General features: G+C 41.8%; 1 protein-coding gene across 8 annotated transcripts in view; it reads right to left on the bottom strand.

Annotated features, from left to right (window-relative positions):
- Nucleotides 1-16,447, bottom strand: part of DAPK1 (death associated protein kinase 1) — a 212,205-nt gene that overhangs the window by 87,668 nt on the left and 108,090 nt on the right. The gene's annotated exons all lie outside the window — the stretch shown is intronic.

The following is a 16,447-nucleotide window of genomic DNA, read 5'->3' on the forward strand; positions in this document are numbered from 1 at the left end:
CACTAGAACGTTTTTGGCTCTCTCCCAACATCATGGAAGTACTAAGAAATGAGGGGTACGAACGACATGACTGCCGGAGAAGCAGAACCAAAGAGAGAAACAGAAAGGTCCTCAAGGTCCAGACTGGCTTTCAAAACCTGCTAAGTCACTGCTTTGAAATTGAGAGGAGCAAATGCGGCTCAAGAGCCACTGGAATGTGAGCATCACTGCCCTTGAAGGTCACGGTCCAAGGTGACTGCAGCCCTAGATGAGGAAGAGGGTGAGGGGGTAGACCTGGAACACCCTCCCTGCTCCAAAGTGGTCTTTTATTTCATTCACCCTCCCCCCAACCCCCAAAGATGACGGCTTAGCCTTGCAGGCTAAGTCCTACAGGGGCTCAGCAGAACTTCAGGACTCAAACAAAAAATTTCCCTCCCTGAGAAGCTGTCTGAGAGCTAGAATCCCCCACCCCTCTATCAGGATTGCATAGGCACAGCTTTCCAAATCTGGAGGGTGGTGACGATACCACACTCCTGGGCTTGTGCCCAAGGACTAAATGAGAAAACATAAGGCAGGGGCCTCTTAGTGACTGACTGACCCGAAGACTCAGTGAAGTGCAGCTTCTCTTTCTTCTCCAAGGAAAGCCTCTCTTGTCCTTTACCCTCTCTCTCAAGGAAGTTTATAGAGATCCACACCGACTGCACATGACTCAAAACAAGTGAACATTCTACCCTGTGTTTCTGAAACAATCAATTCTACTTGAATTTTATCATCAAAATATTGGGGGAAAATATTCTGTCATCTACGGAGGACGAGGTCCTTTAGCCCATGTTTCACTTACACCTAATTTCATCAATATAGCAGCATTCACGTTTCACTGTAGCCATGACTGCTAACTACATTCGTTTAGAGGCTGGAAATGAAACTGACATTTCAGGATGGAACAAGCAAATACCGACTGCTGAGGTTCCTCATCTGCGTTAGAGTGATTTTGACCATAATGAAAACAAGTTATACACATGAAAAAAAAAAAAAAAAAGAAACATAAGAAAGTGAGGTAATATTCAGTTACTTGGAAACACAAATAAGGGAAAAAAGCAATATAAGGTTGTTTTTAGAACTATTTCTGTTTGTTCTTTTTTTTTAAACATCTTTATTGGAGTATAATTGCTTTACAATGTTGTGTTAGTTGCTGCTGTATAACAAACTGAATCAGCTATATGTATATACATATCCTCATATCTCCTCCCTCTTGCGTCTCCCTCCCACCCTCCCTATCCTACCCCTCTAGGTGGTCACAAAGCACGGAGCTGATCTCCATGGGCTATGCGGCTGCTTCCCACTAGCAATCTATTTTACATTTGGTAGTGTATATATACGTTCATGCCACTCTCTTACTTCACCCCAGCTTACTCTTCCCCCTCCCCGTATCCTTAAGTCCATTCTCTACATCTGCGTCTTTATTTCTGCCCTGCCCCTAGGTTATTCAGAACCTTTTTTTTTTTTTTTTTAGATTCCATATATATGTGTTAGCATACGGTATTTGTTTTTCTCTTTCTGACTTACTTCACTCTGTAGGACAGACTCTAGGTCCATCCACCTCACAACTAATAACTCAATTTCATTTCTTTTTATGGCTGAGTAATATTCCATTGTATATATGTGCCACATCTTCTTTATCCATTCATCTGTCAATGGACACCTAGGTTGCTTCCATGTCCAGGCTATTGTAAAGATAGCTGCAATGAACATTGTGGTACTTGACTCTTTTTGAATTATGGTTTTCGCAGGGTATATGCCCAGTAGTGGGATTGCTGGGTGGTATGGTAGTTCTATTTTTAGTTTTTTAAGGAACCACCATATTGTTCTCCACAGTGGCTGTATCAATTGACATTCCCACCAACAGTGCAAGAGGGTTCCCATTTCTCCACACCCTATCCAGCATTTATTGTCTGTAGATTTTTTGATGATGGCCATTCTGACTGATGTGAGGTGATACCTCATTGTAGTTTTGATTTGCATGTCTCTAATGATTAATGATGTTGATCATTCTTTCATGTGTTTGTTGGCAATCTGTATATCTTCTTTGGAGAAATGTCTATTTAGGTCTTCTGCCCATTTTTGGATTGGGTTGTTTGTTTTTTTGATATTGAGCTGCATTAGCTGCTTGTAAATTTTGGAGTTTAACCCTTTGTCAGTTGCTTCATTTGCAAATTTTCTCCCATTGTGAGGACTGTCTTCTTATCTGGTTTATGGTTTCCTTTGCTGTGCAAAAGCTTTTAAGTTTCATTAGGTCCCATTTGTTTATTTTTGTTTTTATTTCCATTTCTCTAGGAGGTGGGTCAGAAAGGATCTTGCTGTGATTTATGTCATAGAGTGTTCTGCCTATGTTTTCCTCTAGGAGTTTGATAGTGTCTGGCCTTACATTTAGGTCTTTAATCCATTTTGAGTTTATTTTTGTGTATGGTGTTAGGGAGTATTCTAATTTCATTCTTTTACATGTAGCTGTCCAGTTTTCCCAGCACCACTTACTGAAGAGACTGTCTTTTCTCCATTGCATATTCTTGCCTCCTTTATCAAAAATAGGGTGACCCTAATAGGGTGTGGGTTTATCTCTGGACTTTCTACCCTGTTCCATTGATCTGTATTTCTGTTTTTGTGCCAGTACCATACTGTCTTGATCATTGTAGCTCTGTAGTATAGACTGAAGTCAAGGAGCCTGATTCCTCCAGTTCTGTTTTTCTTTCTCAAGATTGTTTTGGCTATTCGGGGTCTTTTGTGTTTCCACACAAATTATGAAATATTGTTTTCTAGTTCTGTGAAAAATGCCATTGGTAGTTTGATAGGGATTGCATTGAATCTGTAGATTGCTTTGGGTAGTACAGTCATTTGCAGAATGTTGATACTTCCAATCCAAGAACATGGTATATCTCTCCATCTGTTTGTATCATCTTTTTCTTTAATCAGTGTCTTATAGTTTTCTGCATACAGGTGTTTTGTCTCCTTAGGTAGGTTTATTCTTAGGTATTTTATTCATTAGTGTATAGGAATGCAAGAGATTTCTGTGCATTAATTTTGTATCCTGCAACTTTACCAAATTCATTGATTAGCTCTAGTAGTTTTCTGGTGGCATCTCTAGGATTCTCTATGTAGAGTATCATGTCATCTGCAAACAGTGACAGTTTTACTTCTCCTTTTCCAATTTGTATTCCTTTTATTTCTTTTTCTTCCCTGACTGCCATGGCTAGGACTTCCAAAACTATGTTGAATAATAGTAGTGAGAGTGGACATCCTTGTCTTGTTCCTGATCTTAGAGGAAATGGTTTCAGTTTTTCACCATTGAGAATTATGTTGGCTGTGGGTTTGCCATATACGGCCTTTATTATGCTGAGGTAAGTTCTCTCTATGCCTACTTTCTGGAGGGTCTTTATCATAAATTTGTGTTGAATTTTGTCGAAAGCTTTCTCTCCATCTATTGAGATGATCATATGGTTTTTCTCCTTCAATTTTTAACATGGTTTATCACATTGATTGATTTGCATATATTGAAGAATCCTTGCATTCCTGGGATAAACCCCACTTGACCATGGTGTACGATCCTTTTAATGTGCTGTTGGATTCTGTTTGCTAGTATTTTGTTGAGGATTTTTGTGTCTACATTCTTCAGTGATGTTGGCCTGTAGTTTTCTTTCTTTGTGACATATTTGTCCGGTTTTGGTATCAGGGTGATGGTGGCCTCATAGAATGAGTTTGAGAGTGTTCCTCCCTCTGCTATATTTTGGAAGAGTTTGAGAAGGATAGGTGTTAGCTCTTCTCTAAATGTTTCATAGAATTCGCCTGTGAAGCCATCTGGTCCTGGGCTTTTGTTTGTTGGAAGATTTTTAATCACAGTCTCAATTGCAGTGCTTGTGATTGGTCTGTATTTTCTATTTCTTCCTGGTTCAGTCTTGGAAGGTTGTGCTTTTCTAAGAATGTGTCCATTTCTTCCAGGTTGCCCATTTTATTGGCATATAGTTGCTTGTAGTAATCTCTCATGATCCTTTGTATTTCTGCAGTGTCAGTTGCTACTTCTCCTTTTTCATTTCTAATTCTATTGATTTGAGTCTTCTCCCTTTTTTTCTTGATGAGTCTGGCTAATGGTTTATCAATTTTGTTTATCTTCTCAAAGAACTAGCTTTTAGTTTTATTGGTCTTTGCTATTGTTTCCTTCATTTCTTTTTCATTTATTTCTGATCTGATCTTTATGATTTCTTTCCTTGTTCTAACTTTGGGGTTTTCTTGTTCTTCTTTCTCTAATTGCTTTAGGTGTAAGGTTAGCTTGTTTATTTGAGATGTTTCTTGTTTCTTGAGGTAGGATTGTGTTGCTCTAAACTTTCCTCTTAGAACTGCTTTTGCTGCATCCCATAGGTTTTTGGGTCTTCGTGTTTTCATTGTCATTTGTTTCTAGGTATTTTTTGATTTCGTCTTTGATTTCTCTTGGTTATTTAGTAGTGTTGTTTAGCCTCCATGTGTTTGTATTTTTTACAGATTTTTTCCTGTAATTGATATCTAGTCTCATAGCGTTGTTGTCAGAAAAGATACTTGATAGAATTTCAATTTTCTTAAATTTACCATGGCTTGATTTGTGACCCAGGATATGATCTATCCTGGAGAATGTTCCATGAGCACTTGAGAAGAAAGTTTATTGTGTTGTTTTTGGATGGAATGTCTTATAAATATTAATTAAGTCTATCTTGTTTAATGTATTATTTAAAGCTTGTGTTTCCTTATTTGTTTTCATTTTGGATGATCTGTTCATTGGTAAAAATGGGGTGTTAAAGCCCCCTACTATGATTCTGTTACTGTCAATTTTCCCTTTTATGGCTGTTAGCATTTGCCTTATGTATTGAGGTGCTCCTATGTTGGGTACATAAATATTTACAATTGTTATATCTTCTTCTTGGATTGATCCCTTGATCATTATGTAGCACCCTTCTTTGTCTCTTGTAATAGTCTTTATTTTAAAGTCTATTTTGTCTGATATGAGAATTGCTACTCCAGCTTTCTTTTGATTTCCATTTACATGGAATATCTTTTTCCATCTCCTCACTTTCAGTCTGTATGTGTCACTAGGTCTGAAGTAGGTCTCGTGTAGACAGGATATATACAGGTCTTGTTTTTGTATCCATTCAGCGAGTCTATGCCTTTTGGTTGGAGCATTTAATCCAGTTACATTTAAGTTAGTTATCGACATGTATGTTCCTATTACCATTTTCTTAATTGTTTTTGGTTTGTTACTGGTCTTTTCCTTCTCTTGTGTTTCCTTCCTTGAGAAGTTTCTTTAGCATTTGTTGTAAACCTGGTTTGGTGCTGCTGAATTCTCTTAGCTTTTGCTTGTCTGTAAAGGTTTTAATTTCTCCATCAAATCTGAATGAGATCCTTTCTGGGTAGAGTAATCTTGGTTGTAGGTTTTTCCCTTTCATCACTTTAAATATGTCCTGCCACTCCCTCTGGCTTGCAGAGTTTCTGCTGAAAGATCAGCTGTTAACCTTTTGGCAATTCCCTGGTATGTTATTTGTTATTTTTCCCTTGTTGCTTTTAATATTTTTTCTTTGTATTTAATTTTTGCTAGTTTGATTAATATGTGTCTTGGGGTGTTTCTCCTTGGATTTATCCTGTATGGGACTCTCTGTGCTTCCTGGACTTGATTGACTATTTCCTTTCCCATATTAGGGAAGTTTTTGACTATAATCTCTTCAAATATTTTCTCAGTCCGTTTCTTTTGTTCTTCTTTTTCTGGTACCCATATAATTCGAATGTTGTTGTGTTTAATATTGTCCCAGAGGTCTCTGAGACTGTCCTCAATTCTTTTCATTCTTTTTTCTTTATTCTGCTCTATGGTAGTTATTTCCACTATTTTATCTTCCAGGTCACTTATCTGTTCTCCTGCCTCAGTTATTCTGCTATTGATTCCTTCTAGAGAATTTTTAATTTCATTTATTATGTTGTTCATCATTGTTTGTTTGCTCTTTAGTTCTTCTAGGTCCTTGTTAAACGTTTCTTGTATTTTCTCCATTCTACTTCCAAGATTTTGGATCATCTTTACTATCATTACTCTGAATCCTTTTTCAGGTAGACTGCCTATTTCCTCTTCATTTGTTTGATCTGGTGGGTTTTTACCTTGCTCTTTCATCTGCTGTGTGTTTCTGTGTCTTCTCATTTTGCTTAACTTACTGTGTTTGGGGTCTCCTTTTCGTAGGCTGCAGGTTTGTGGTTCCTGTTGTTTTTGGTGTCTGTCCCCAGTGGCTAAGGTTGGTTCAGTGGGTTGTGTAGGCTTCTTTGTGGAGGGGACTGGTGCCAGTGTTTTGGTGGATGAGGCTGGGTCTTGTCTTTCTGGTGGGCAGGACCACGCCCGGTGTTGGGTTTTGGGGTAACTGTGACCTTATTATGATTTTAGGCCGCCTCTCTGCTAATGGGTGGGTTTGTGTTCCTGTCTTGCTAGTTGTTTGGCATAGGGTGTCCAGCACTGGAGCTTGCTGGTCATTGAGTGGAGCTGGGTCTTAGCGTTGAGATGGAGATCCCTGGGAGAGGTTTTGCCGTTTTATATTACGTGGAGCCAGGAGGTCTCTGGTGCTGAACTCAGCTCTCCCACCTCAGAGGCACAGGCCTGACACCCAGCTGGAGCAGCAAGACCCTGTCAGCCACATGGCTCAGAAGAAAATGGAGAAAAAAAGAACGAAGAAAAGAATAAAATAAAATAAAATAAAGTTATTAAAATAAAAAATTTAAAAATTATTAAAAATTAAAAAATTAAAAAATAATTTAAAAAAAGAAAGAAAGAAGGAAGAGAGCAACCAAACCAAAAAACAAATCCACTAATGATAACAAGCACTAAAAACTATACTAAAAAAAAAAAAGACACAAAAAAAAAAACGGACAGATAGAACCTAAGGATAAATGTTATAAGCAAAGCTCTATAGACAAAATCACACAAAGAAGCATATATATACACACTCACAAAAAGAGAGAAAAGAAAAAATATATATATCTGTATATTTAAAAAAAGGAAGAGAGCAACCAAATGAATAAACAAATCTACCAAGGGTAATAAACTCTAAATACTAAACTAAGATAAACATAAAACCAGAAATAAATTGGGTGCAGAAAGCAAACCCCAAGTCTACAGTTGCTCCCAAAGTCCACCGCCTCAATTTGGGATGCTTCATTGCCTATTCAGGTATTCCAGAGATGCAGGGTACATCAAGTTGATTGTGGAGATTTAATCCGCTGCTCCTGAGGCTGCTGGGAGAGATTTCCTTTTCTCTTCTTTGTTCTCACAGCTCCTGGTGTTCAGCTTTGGATGTGGCCTCGCTTCTGCATGTAGGTCGCCTGAGGGCATATGTTTGTCGCTCAGTTAGGACGGGGTTAAAGAAGCAGCTGATTCGGGGGCTCTGGCTCACTCAGGCCAGGGGGAGGGAGGAGTACGGCATACGGGGTGGGCCTGCGGTGGCAGAGGCCGGAGTGATGTTGCAACAGCCTCAGGCGCACCGTGTGTTCTCCTGGGGAAGTTGTCCCTGGATCACCAGACCCTGGCAGTGGTGGGCTGCACAGGCTCCCGGGATGGGAGGTGTGGATAGTGACCTGTGCTTGCACACAGGCTTCTTGGTGGCAGCAGCAGCAGCCTTAGCATCCCATGCCCGTCTCTGGGGTCTGCGCTGATAGCCATGGCTCGCGCCCATCTCTGGAGCTCCTTTAGGCGGTGCTCTGGATCCCCTCTCCTCGCGCACCCCGAAACAATGGTCTCTTGCCTCTTAGGCATGTCCAGACTTTTTCCTGGACTCCCTCCCGGCTCACTGTGGTGCACTAGCCCCCTTCAGGCTGTGTTCACGCAGCCAACCCCAGTCCTCTCCCTGCGATCTGACCTCTGGAGCCTGAGCCTCAGCTTCCAGCCCCAACCCGTCCCGGCGGGTGAGCAGAGAAGCCTCTCGGGCTGGCGAGTGCTGGTCGGCACCGATCCTCTGTGCGGGAATCTCTCCGCTTTGCCCTCTGCACCCCTGTTGCTGTGCTCTCCTCCGTGGCTCCGAAGTTCCCCCCCTCCGCCACCCGCAGTCTCCGCCTGAGAAGGGGCTTCCTAGTGTGTGAAAACCTTTCCTCCTTCACGGCTCCCTCCCACTGGTGCAGTTCCCATCCCTATTTTTTGTCTCTGTGTTTTCTTTTTTCTTTTGTCCTACCCAGGTACGTGGGGAATTTCTTGCCTTTTGGGAGGTCTGAGCTCTTCTGCCAGCGTTCAGTAGGTGTTCTGTAGGAGTTGTTCCACATGTAGATGTATTTCTGATGTATTTGTGGGGAGGAAGGTGATCTCCACGTGTTATTCCTCTGCCATCTTGAAGGTTTCGACCTTCTGTTTGTTCTTTAAACAACATTTTTCAATGATGTGAGGCAGAAGGGAGGCTCCCAGGAAGTCATCGATGTTCTGGAGAGATTGTTACTGATCTACTCTAAATACTAGCCTAATAAGGGAATCCCACCCATGACCTGTGATCTGGATGCTCTCTCTTCTGCAGCATTGGCTCAGGGGAAGTCCCCCCCGCAGCTTCTTGTTCCCAAAGCTGACCCCAACCACCACCCTAGAATTCTGGGCGCAGTGTGCCTAGACGTGGGTGCTGTATGAGCAGCGTGAGGCAAGCCAGGCAGAAGGTCTGGACTGAACGTGGGCCACCTAACCAGCAGCTCTCGACCTGGGAGGGACCTGGGCTCTGGGGGCAGAAAAGAAGCTGAGCAGTGCAGCGAGGCTGTGATTGTGTCCAGGACGGCCCCCACCTCGGACAGACGAAACCAGAGCAGCAAGGAGAGGGAGCAGAGCAAGGGGGGAAACCAGAATGCCTGAGGGGTCATTTGAAGCCACATTTCCACAGAGTAACCTTCTCTTGCATGCTCTCGAAGTGTTGATTAGGAGAGTGGTTAACCAAGACAGGAAGAATAATGAGATCTGTGACATGGCTGTGAATTTCCAAGAGGAAGTGTGAACAGTTCCCAGGGATTTGGAGTACCCCGGAGCATCATAAAGTAGAATCTGTGGTCCCTGAGGAGGGATTAATAGCCCATCACTGCAGCTATGGAAGTCTCTGAGGCTGGCAGGCAGCAGTGTTACCCCAGTTTACCAAACCTTAACAATTATACACCTTTCTTGGAGATAAGCAAAGATTTCAAATACTCACTATCTATAACTTATGTATACAGCACAGAGTAAATCGAGCCAGATATTAAAATTATGAATATATGATAAAAACTGCACATCTATGAGCTCACAGATACTAGGTGTGGTTTGTTTTTATGATTTTCATTGTCCCAATTTTTCTAAGACCATCTGGAAATCAAATAATCCATTTAAGTGAATAAAAATGCCCATTTAATAAACACTAAGGAAACACTTTCAACTGAACTAGCAAGAAGTAAGAGCATGGGGGAAGACATACCTACAGGGTTTTATTTCTCAAGAGAATGCCTGAGTGGAAAATAACCTATTCTACACAAATTTAATTCTGTTGTGAAAAGTTGAGACTGTTGCCAAATGCATTTCAGTTCTCTGTTCTTGCCTAATAGTAGATATCTGAGGATCCAGAAGTCAAAAGTGTAACCCAGAACAGTTCTTGAAATTACCTTTGTGAATAAAAACAAAAGTTCAAAAAGTCAAAAGAGCTGGCTGGAGCTCAGGGAAGAGAGAACAAATGTAGCAGCGAAAAAGAAAAATAAAAAGAAGGAAGGAAGGATGGAAGGGAGGAAGGAAGGAAGGAAAGAAAGAAAGAAAGAAAGAAAGGAAGGAAGGAAGGAAGGAAGGAAGGAAGGAAGGAAAGAAAGAAAGAAAGAAAGAAAGAAAGAAAGAAAGAAAGAAAGAGAAAGAAAGAAAAAGAAAGAGAGAAAGAGAGACAGAGGGAGAAAGGAAGGAAGGAAAGCATTTAAGCAATCTTAATGTGTTTTTGTGTCTTGTGAGGACCAGTAGAGCAGTAGAGAATGGGGGCGGGGGACTGAAAGGCCCCCGGCATCAGATACGCCTCATTTACCAGCATCACTTATGTCCCTACAACTGCGTTCAGCTTAGTACAACTTTGCCACTTTTAAGGTAGCCTGAAACCATCACTTTAATCACTGCATTTGCTTCTTGAAAGGCCCTTGCAATTCTGGGTTTGCTGTCAGTGAAGCATGAACCTATCCACATACATCCACTGTGCTGATGTACAATGAAGCAATCATATTTATATTCTTATGAGTCTGCGTCTCGGTTTGGCTACGAGAGAGTGAGCCAACTTAACAATGATCCTGCATAAAGTAATCTAATATTACACAAATATCTGAATACAACTCGGCAGTTGTTTGCAATGAACAAACTGAATTCCAGAAATTATTAACTTAGACAAAGTCAGAAAGAGAGCTGAAAAGGAGAGTTGTTCTTCCATTGGTATAGAGTTTCCATTTTGCAAGATGAACAAGTTTTGGAGATCTGTTGCACAGGTGAATACGTTATGCTCCTGAACTGTATACTTAAAAATGTTTAACATGGTCAATTTTATGTTATGTGTTTTCTACCACAGTAGAAAAAGTAATAAAATTTACTTTATTAAATAAATAAAAATAGAGTGCATTAATTCCATGTCCTGCACCTGGCTACAACCACTGCATACTGCACTAATTAAACTGAATTTCCTATGAGAAAGAGAGAGAGAGAGAGAGAGAGAGAGAGAGAGAGAGAAGATTACTCTAACTAAAAGACCTGCTTTAAATTCCAAGCAGAACAAATAAAGGGGAAAATTTAAGGTTGGAGACCCAAACTGGCTTGATTTCTTTGGAACAATCCACTATGCCAAGTTTACATGGCAATTCTAGGATTTTTAGTTTATAATTCTTAACAGGGTAACCTTTCAGACAGGTTATCCAAAGCTCAGGTGACCCTCCTGAAGCAGGCCATGACAGGGTGATGTCCATTCCTGACTTAAGGTAGACCCAGAACCACCTACCCCACTCCAGCCCTCCTCTGCGCAAGCTTCCTGCAGGGAGGAAGAGTCATGCATCCCACTGTTTCTTGGTTGCCTGATGGAATTACCATGATTAGGTGCTTTATTTTGTTGTTAACTGGCTTACAGAATTTTCGGTTAACACATGAGTGGGCTTGCAGTCCAGCAACGGGTAGTTTTCTATTCTAGTGCTTCTGTATTAGTTTGCTAAGGCTCCTGTAACAAAGTACCACACAATGGGTGGCTTAAAACAACAGAAATTGATTATCTCACAGTTCTGGAGGCCAGAAGTCTGAAAGCAAGGTGTGGGCTGTGGTCTTGGTTCCTTCTGAGGGCTCCAATGGGAATCTGTTCCAGGCCTCTCTCCTAGTAGCTTGTAGATGCTACTATTGCATCACTTCAATCCTCCATCTCCACATGGCCTTCTCCCCAGGTCGCTGTCTCCACATGGACTTCTTCTTATAAGGTCACATGGGATAAGGAGCCCGCTCTACTCCAGTATGACCTCATCTTAACTAATGACATCTGCAATGACCCTATTGCCAAATAAGGGGACATTTTGTGATAAAGGGAGTTGGGGCTTCAACATATCATTTTGGGGGAGACACAATTCAACCTACAACAGCTTCTCAAAAGGTGAACCCTAGACCAGCAGCATCAGCATCACCTGGGAATTTGTTTAAAATGTAAATTTTTGGGCCTTACCCTAGACATACTGATTCAGAAACTCTGGAAGTGCAGCCAAATAATGTGTATTTTAACAAGCCTTCAGGAGATTCTGAAGCACGCTAAAGTTTGAGAAACACCGGTAAACCATACTGGACATTTAAAAAATCATTTTGTAATGCTAAGTGTGTATCTTGCCTTTCCAACAGAATAGCTAGCCTTTTGGGGCTGTCTCTGACTGTATTTATCACCTGCTGCTAATACTTATTGCTTACATAAAACAGGCTAGAATCTGGAGTTCTGTGAAGGCCACATGTGACCTTCAGGAAGGCTTTATTTTGTCTGCTCATGAATACTATGAATTAACTGCCAAAATTAAAAACCTAGATACCAGACTTTTCTTGAAAAAGACTGCAGGATCTGGCAACACTGGATCCAAAATCCCACATGGCAACAATCAACAGAAGAGTGGCTGAGGGTTCAGTTAGCCACAGTCCCCACCATTCCCTGATGCCTCCCTGATTCTGAGGCTTTGTGTAGACCAACCTCACTCATTTACATCACCTGTCCAGCCTCTAAAGGCATTTGGGTTTGACCCATGTCTGGGCAGAGGGACCCTAAATTATCCACAGCTTGAAATACTTAGCTGTTTCTGAGCAGCAAGTTTAGGAACAGAATTCTAGAAGCCAGTGTCTCTGATTAGCACTGACTTTGTTTGCCTTCACTTTTCACCAGGTAACAGGGCAAGTTATGAAATGACTCAAGCACTGAAGATCAAAGTTTTGTAGTGGCTTGCCCATGTGACAATGCACGGGTGAGCTTTAACAGAACAAAGAGATTTTTGTATGACTTCATTATGGAACAATGGGATGTGGAGGACATGGAATTGTGATTTTGAGACATCAGGTTTGCCTCCTTCTTGTATATGCTCTGCTGAGCTGCAATAGCAGATAAGGTGTGAAAAGATTCTTTTCCAGAGAAGCATGTGGGGGAAATATCATTCTTCAAAACTACTTTCAGGGCTTACAGAAATTTTAAGTCAAATCCTGGAGTAGGATTTGACAACTGTGCCTTTAACACAGACACCAAGTAGCTTCTGTACAAAGGACGGAAAAGATATCATTTCTGTATCTCGCCCAGATCACTGGGGGCAGCTCATGAAATAGTGCATGGAGTGGTGGTTTGGGGTCTCTGTCTCAGTGGTAAGGACAGGGCCAGATGTGGGAGTGAGAACTCACACATCCACGTGGAAACAGGCTTCAATGAGGGAAGTTTCAACAAGGGAGCAAGCTTCATTAGTAAGCCTGAAGGAAGCCCTATTGCCATGGAGTTCATCCCAAAGCAATAAATCAAAAAAATATATCCACTCAAAGATTACTGAACCAGAGGATACAGACAAAGGGCCACTATTAGGTCATAGGGCTATTTTCTGACAAATTCTTACATTTTATTCTCTCCTTAACCACCACTGTATCCCAGCATTCCTAAGAAAGGAAAGAAGAGATGGAATATGTCACTGATGACTAAATCTTCCTTTAAAGCTGTTAGAATTTACAACAACAATAATTTTCTCAAAGGCAAAGATGACTCTTTCTCCTGGGCAGACCTAATATTTTGAATAGTCTATTAAAAATTATAACACCTCTTCATGGCAAAGTAAATATATATATAAAATGGGACAGACTTGTGATGTGAAAACAAGGGTGCACTTTCCCTCCTTAGTCTTTGGTACCACTGTATTAGTCAGGGTTCTCCAGAGAAACAGAACCAAAAGGATGTACAGATATAAAGAAAGAAAGAGATTTATTTTAAGAAATTGGCTCATGCAATCATGGAGGCTGACAAGTCCCAAGACCTGCAAGCGGAGTCCACTGAACCCAGCTGGTGACCCAGGAGAGCCAATGTATCAGTTTCAGTCTGAAGACAGGAAAAAGCCAATGTCCCTGCTTGAAGGCCATCAGGTAGGAGGAATTCCCTTTTATTCAGGGTAAGGTCAGCTTTTATGTTCCATTTGGGACCTCAACTGATTAGATGAGGCCCACCCCCATTGGGGAGGGCAATCTGCTTTACTCAGTCTACAATTCAAATGTTAACCTCATCCAGAAACACCCTCAAGACACAACCCAGAATAATGTTTAACCAAATGTTGGGACACCCTGTGGCACAGTCAATTGACACATAAAAGTAACCATCACTACTCCCCACACGCCCAGTGGGTGAAAAGGCTAGGACAATCAGCTCACAGGGAATGCTGGAATCTGTAAGGAGCAAATACCCAGGGAAGACAACCATGCATCTGACCCTGTGGGGAAGGGACCATCTTCTAAGACTACTCCTGCTCCTTCCACCTAACAGTTGCTCTTTGTGAGCTCACTCAACTTTTATTCAAGGTCTCCACATAATGAACTATGTAAAGCTGTATGCCACTATCCACCTAATAGAATGGCTACAATTAGAAACAAATATTGACAATACAAAGGGCTGATGGAGCAACTGGAACACTCATTCATTGCTGGAAGGGCTGTAAAATGGTGAAGCCACTTTAGAACACAGTTTGGCAACTGCTTGTAGAGTTAGATGTACACTTACCACATGACCCAGCAAACCCACTCAATGGTATTTACCCCAAAGAAATGAAAACTTATGTTCACACACAAGTATGTATGTGACTGTTTATGGTAGCTGTATGCATGATCACCAAATATTAGAAACAATCCAAATGTCCTTCAATGGGTGAATAGATAAACAAACACCACACAATGGAATACTATTCAGCAATAAAAAGGAGCAAACGACTCATGCACAAATCTCAAAAGCATTATGTTGAGTGAAAGAAGTCAGTCTCAAAAGATTGAATACTTTATAATACTACTTATATAATTTTTGAAAAGACAAAACTACAGTGATAGAGAATGGCTCAGTGATTGCCAGAGGGTAGAGGGAAGAAGGTGGGTGTGACTAGAAGGGGAGAGTACAAGGTAGTTTTTGGGGCAATGGGACTATTCTGAATCCTGATTTGGGTGGTGGTTACACAAATCTATACTTGTGTCAACTTTCATAGAATTACACAACCCTCCCCCAACATCAAATTTACTATATAATAATTTAAAAAAAATTTTAATCAAGTGGTAAAAAAAACGTGTATGTTATCCATTTTATGCACAAGATAAATGCACCTAGTGGAAAATACCTATGAACTGGGAGTCCGTCAACAGAAGCTGAATCCAGAATATACACACACAGGTGGCAGTAACTCCCCGGCACCATTTGTACATTCTGATATACAAAGGGGGCAAATTACATTCTTGACTTACTACGCACGACCTGGTAATTCTCTGAAAACGCAAAACAGTTGTGATCTACATAATTTCTTTCCCAGGAACTTTGCATTCACGGTCTCTGACAACAGTCTTAAGGGAGGAAATTTAGGCTTAGAGATAGATAGTAAAGGATTTGCCCTGGATTTTGATCTTGGTTCTGTCTGGTTTCCAAGTCACCATATAAAGCCTTAGCAAGGATTACACTCTGATTCCTGTCTTTTCTCTGCTGAACCCTGAGCAGGCCCCTTAATCCTCTGTGCCTTTAAAACCCTGCTCTTCCTTTAAAGCAGTGGTTCTCAAGGAGGGGGTTGGGGGGGGGGGGGCGTGGGGAGGTGGGTAGGGGGAGAAAAGAATCTGCCCCCTGGGGGACATGTGGAAGTGTCTGGAGGCATTTTTAGTTGTGACAGCTAGGGAAGAGGATGCTATCTGGTGGGTAGAAGCCAGAGATGTTGCTAAACATCCTACAACACACAGGATGGCCCCCTGAACAAAGGATTATGCAGCCCAATATGTCACTAGTGCAGAGGTTGAGAACTTCCCAGAAACATGTATTAAACACATCCATGAGCCAGACATTTTTACGTTCTCATCTCATTTATCTCCTCAAAACCCTTTTGAGGTAGGTATTATTGACCCTAATTTATAGTTAAGAAGGTTGTTGCTCAGACGCGTAAAGGAATGTGCCTAGATCCCAGTGGTGAAACAAGAGGCAGTGGGCATCCCAGGCCCTTGTGACTGCAAAGCGCAGGTCCCCATAGTGCGGTGCCCCCAATGCTGGGCTCCCTCTGTATACCTCCCTTCACTTCCATCTCCCCTGGTCTCAAAAATCACCTCTTAGCCCTAAGAGATCTGCACATAAGGGGGCGCTGCTGGGCTGGCAGATGGGCACATCTTAATTCGAGGCTCCAGGAAATGGGTGGTTCACTAAGAACCACCCAGGATTGCTCCATCCATCCCTCCCTCTGCCCTCAGGGTACTAATGTGTGTCCTCCATCCAGACAGCCCAGAGACACTCCCAATTGCACGTTCTTGGATGACTTCCTCTCCTCTCCTGCCAGCCCATGTTGCTGGACTCATCACCAGGAGTGGGGCCCTCAGGCAGAGGGCCAGGGCCAGGGCCAGGGCGACGCGTCATAGAACATCACACTACAGTTTCCCACAATAACATCCGATGGGCAGGGTGTGCCTGAGAAAATCAGCAAAACGCTTTAAAAACAAGTCCTATAATCACCCCTGAGTGATTCTGGTTCAATTTTACCCTTTCCTATGAGTGTTGACAGTTCCAACAGTTAAAAATGGGGCGTGGTAAGACAGAGGGGAGAGAATAGAGAAAGAAAGAAAAAGAGAAGAAGGAAAACAGAGAGAAGGCAGAGGAACAGCATGACAGGAGGGAAGAACATAAGCCTAAAGCTTAACATGAAACTCAAAACACAGACGACCTCATGACAAACGAGGAAGAACCCCAAGACTGGGGACCCACTTGCAAATCAAGCG

This window comes from Balaenoptera ricei, chromosome 6, assembly GCF_028023285.1.
Source record: "Balaenoptera ricei isolate mBalRic1 chromosome 6, mBalRic1.hap2, whole genome shotgun sequence".
Classification (NCBI taxonomy): domain Eukaryota; kingdom Metazoa; phylum Chordata; class Mammalia; order Artiodactyla; family Balaenopteridae; genus Balaenoptera; species Balaenoptera ricei.